Source organism: Monodelphis domestica, chromosome 1, assembly GCF_027887165.1.
Source record: "Monodelphis domestica isolate mMonDom1 chromosome 1, mMonDom1.pri, whole genome shotgun sequence".
Lineage (NCBI taxonomy): Eukaryota > Metazoa > Chordata > Mammalia > Didelphimorphia > Didelphidae > Monodelphis > Monodelphis domestica.
In genome coordinates this window covers 756,039,057-756,044,056 of record NC_077227.1, presented here as the reverse complement: position 1 = coordinate 756,044,056, position 5,000 = coordinate 756,039,057, and positions in this window count along the sequence as shown.

Here is a 5,000-nt window from a genome sequence, read left to right as displayed (position 1 = left end):
CCCCAAGCCCCCCATGGACGCAGCCCCTGTCCAGCTGCACACGCAGCCCCTGGAGCGGGATGAGGCACACCTGCTTCGAATAATGCCTCTCCCCCATACCAGCCCAATTCTCAGGGCCCTCTTAATGATTTTAAAATGCTGGTATTAACTCGGCCTGGTTGACAGGCTTTTATGGAAGCAGCGAGGTCCATTCGGTCTCTGTTTAATAGAATCTCAATAAAACAGCTGGGGAATAGGAGGCTGGGAAGGGGAAGAGGCCTTCGGAGCCACCATTTCCCCCTCCCTGGAACAGCAAGTGAGCCCATAACGAGGTCGATCCGAATTTTTTTTCAATTATATTCTAAAGCTTTCCATTTGCAGACAATTAAGAGGTGCTTTCAGCCCAGAATGCCCCGGCTCTGGGCTTCAGATGGGGGCCTGACGTTTTTATTGGGCATCTGAGTTATAACACGTCCGTGTCCGTGCCCGGTGATTGGCTTCTGAGCGCTCTGCCAGCTCTTTATGGCTTTATGGGAAAGTACAGTATTTAAAGCTGCTTCAGATTCATGAGCTGCCCGGCTCCTGAAGGAAGGGTCTGGGGCCGGGAAACCAGGCCGAGCCCGAGCTGGTGTTTATTTAAAAAACATCTGCTCCGTCCTTGGGAGAGCACAAAGACGTCGCCTGACGTTTTAAAGGCTCTCTTCTTTACACGGGTGTCAAACACCCAGAGAACCCGGCTCTTCTGCTGATGAAAAACGGCCCGGGGCCATTAGCTGAGGACACGGCCCAGGGCGCAGGGAGCTGTGGAGCTCCTGCCAACTCCCGCCAAAGCCCACCGAGTCCCCTCCGGTTGGACTCTTCAGCTTGGCACGCCTAGAGGGCGAAGGAAGGAAGCTCTTCAAGGAATCCCAGAATATGGAAGCTGGAAGGTGGAGCCAGGTCATCCCATCCAGGGCGTGCCCCCAACACTCATGGCTACAAGGGACCCAAGGGGTCATTGAGCCAGGGCTGGGAGAAAGCCCAGAGCAGACGGCCCCCAGGGCGTCCCCCAGTGCTCCAAGCTCTCCTTGGCCAATGAGTTTCTCCTACGTCATGGTGGGATCCACGTCTGTCATGGTGGGATCCATGTCTACTAATGGCGTCCAGGCAGACACCCCACACCTCTTGCGTAGCCCCGCCCTTCCAAGACTTGAAGACGTCAGTCCTCATCCCTCCTCCCACCCGCCATTCTCCAGGTTCCATGTCACCCATTCCTTAGACCTCTCCGGGTGGTGGCGTGATCTCCAGCTCCTTTACCATCCTGGCCAATGGCAGGTGCCATCCCCAGCATTGATGCTGCCACTCTCCCCAGGGAGACTGTTTTCCTGGTTCCACTTGGCATCATTTCATAGACGTCCCCCCATTCTTCTCAGCCAGTGAAGGGATATTCCATGAAATGTATGGACCCCGACTGTGTTGAGCTCCTCCCTGATTGATGGGAATCTATCTCCTCTGTTTCCAGTTTTACACTGATTAAAGAATGTGTGTTTCTATAGGGGTGCATATGAGAGTTTTCTTTCTTTTTACTAGGCTTAGGCTATCTGGGTCAGAGAATATCAACTTTCTGGCCACTTTCTTCTTGTGATTCCAAATTGTTAGGTTCATTTACAGCTCCACCATCAATGTATGAGTATGCCTGTCTAGCTGGGGTTCCCCCAATACTGACAACTCCCATCTTTAATCTCTTATTATCTCTTCCTGAGCTCTTCCAGATTTGAATCAAGAACGATTAGGATGTCCTAAGGGCATCTCCAATGCAACACATCCAAGTATGAACTCTCCAAGCCTACTGACCTTCCCTGTTACCACTGAGGGCAACCCCTCCTTCCAGGCACTCAGGCTCTCAGCCTGAGCAGGATTAAATCATAACTCAGTCTCCAAGAGCTGGTTGAGCCCCCATGATGTGGCAGGCATGCTAAATGCTCAGGATACAAAGGTAAAACTGGAGTCATCTCTGCCTGACCTCCAGAGCTTACCTTCCTCAGGGCAGATAAGAAGCATGCCCGAGACTATCCAAGAAAGACAGAAAATGAACACAAGGTATGAGAGGAGGGGCTGCACCAGCCCTGGAGGGTCCAGGAAAGGCTTCCACAGGGAAGTGGCTCTTTAGCTGAGTCCTGAAGGAAACCAGGAATCCTAAGAGACCGAAGTCAGAAGGGAGAACATTCTAGGCACTTGGGGGATATTTGGGAGACAGCAAAGGGAGGAAGCCCAGGGATCCCCGCTGCCCCTACCTGTGGCCCTCTGATGAATCCTCTGCCCCTCCCCAGAAGAGTTTTAAATGCAGAAAAGACATGTAAGATGGGCCCCAAACCAATTCCTGAATATAATGATCAGAATCGTTAAAGAAGCTCTCAGAGCCCTGCTGCTCCAGGGGAATTTTTGTTCATCCTCCCTCTCCTGGGAAAGGTCCACGGAGGCAGAATGCGCCATCGAGCAAGCCCCAATTGAGGGAAGGATCTCAAAGAGTTGACATTCCATTTGGGGCTGCACTATGAAGTAAATGGGATCCAATTTGAAGCTCTGATGCAGAGTGGGAAGATTTACTATTAACTAGGACTATTCAAAGGGGCATCCACAAAACCAGAACTTCAACTCAACAAACGTTTATGAAGGTAATGATATGGGTCAGGCAATAGGCTGGGGACACGCAATTTAAAAATGAAGGAGTTTATCTTGGTAGCTAGGCAGCACAATGGGTAAGGCACCATACTCAGAGTCAGAAAGAATGAAGTTCAAATCCAGCTGCAGACACTTACTGGCTTTGCCACGCCTGGCAAACCACTTCCTTCTCTTTGCCTCAGTTTCCCTATCTGTAAAATGGGGATAATAATAGCACCTCTTCACCAGGGCTATCAGGAGGACCAACAGGAGATCCTCTTTGTAAATTGCTCTGCCGAATTGAAAGTAAATCAAAATGCTAGTTTTTATCATCGCTTTTGTCATTATTTTTGTTACTTGGGAAAATGAAAACCCTCACAGAGAAGTAAACAAACACATAAATAAAGCATGTACAGACAAATGCCAAGTGGGGGGGGGCGGATGGAGAGGCATCACCAACCTGAAGAATCAGGAAAGGCTTCCCATGAAAAGGGGTCCTTGAACCCGAAAGGGAGCTAGAGGGTCCCTGAAGCAAAGATGAAGGGGGCGTTCCAGGCCAAGGGATAGATTGGACAAAGGGAGACGAGGAACAGCAAGAAGAAGGAAGGGGAAAAGGATCTGGACTCTGAAAGAAGGAGTGGAGCCTCTCCATGAAGGGAGTGAAATAAGCACCTATCGAGGAGGCATCACAGATGTTCCTCCATGAGCTTTAAGAATACGGATTTGGCCCCCGGGTGAAGGATGTAAGAGACGGTACTCTGGAGACAACTCAGGCTTGTGGGAGTCCTTCTGAGAGGGAAGACGGTCATGACAATGTAGAGCAGGAGAATAAGTGATGACACGGGGCTAGGGAGTGGCGATGGGGCACAAGGGAAAGCAGGGAGCCATGAATGACTCGGAGGGGGTGAAACTGGGTGAATGGAAAGTGAGGGTGCCTTTGATAGACCCGGGGAGCTTCTGGGGAGAGGAGGATTGGTGGGAAGATGATGAGTCTCCTTTCGGACCTGCCCCACGTCATCATGGTGGAGGAAACTGGAGATCCAGGACTAGAACTCCCTCAACAGATGAGGAAGGCTGTCAGTGGGGACGACAGAGTCATCTTCATAGAGAGGGAAGTGGAAGCCATGAGAGCTGATGAAGTCACCAAGAGAAGAACTATTGAGAGAAAAGGTTCAAGGAAGCAGCCACAGGGTTTATCCACACATGGCACCAGGACAGAGAGGATGGAGAGGCAAGAGAGATGGGGTGAGGGGTGGCCATTAACAGGATCCAGGGATGCGGAGAGGTCAAGGGTGAAGAGAGAGAAAAGGTCATTAGTCGCAGGGATTAAATGGATCCACACAAACATCGCTAGATTTCATTATCCCGACTAATGGGGGAGACGACCAACCTGAGTTGTTGAGGAGTCAGCACTGACTGACTCAGGAAATGGAGTCTGGATGGAAGCTGCCAAGGGCTGCCAAGGAGGGTCCTCCAGGGCCTGCTCCACCGAACAAAGAAGCTGCCTTTGTGTGACTGTGTCGATTGCTTGTTTGCAAACAGGGGCCTTAAAGACAGCTCACTGTCAGCAGGATGAGCATCCCAGGGAAATCTGGCTTCAATTGAATTCCCTGAGCAAGCCCAGATGCTGTCTGCTGCCTGGGCTCAGAGCTGCAAGAGACTCCATCTTCTGGGCGTCCTGGCTGGTCCCTTCTCAGAGTCTGATCCAGCCAGCATTTCCAAAGAACTCTCTCTGTGTGTGCTGAGTGCGAGGAGTTCCAAGTGAGCCCCTGACCTAGAGGAGCTCATGCTCTACCAGCCTAGACTTCATCCATGGACCTTCCCAACAGCCACTGCAAGTGACCTCCCCATCAGCCACTCATTGGCTGAGTGCTTCTTCTGGGGGGTCAGCACTGACAGAGAAGTCCTCCTGGTTAGAGGAGATTCAGGCTGTTGGCTTCTCCCTACGTGGTCCTCCCAGGTCTAGATCCTGCAGCTTTCTACTGGCTCTCCGAATCCTATCGATGGCTCCTTCTCTCTACAGAAAAGCCCTTCACCAGAATTCTGTCCCCTTCTTCCTCCAGCCTCCTCTGTGTCCTTGAAACCCTGGCCTGGCTTTAACAACGGTCCCTTTGCACTAGATCTCTGTCTCTCACACAGCTTCCTTCTTCTTGACCCCATGGAAACCCAACTCCTTGGAGAGCCCACTGTGGCTCCTGGAGTCATGGCCCCAGTCTGGGGAAGAAGAGGAGGAGGCAGCTTGCTCCTTGCTCCCCTAGCCACAAGGAGCTGCGATGCTACACTGGGCAATGGGCAGGCCTCCAGGAGATTCCCAAGACTTCTCTGGCTTCCTTCAAGTCCCCTCTTCTCGAAGAAGCCTTTCCCCTTCCCTCCTAGTGCTG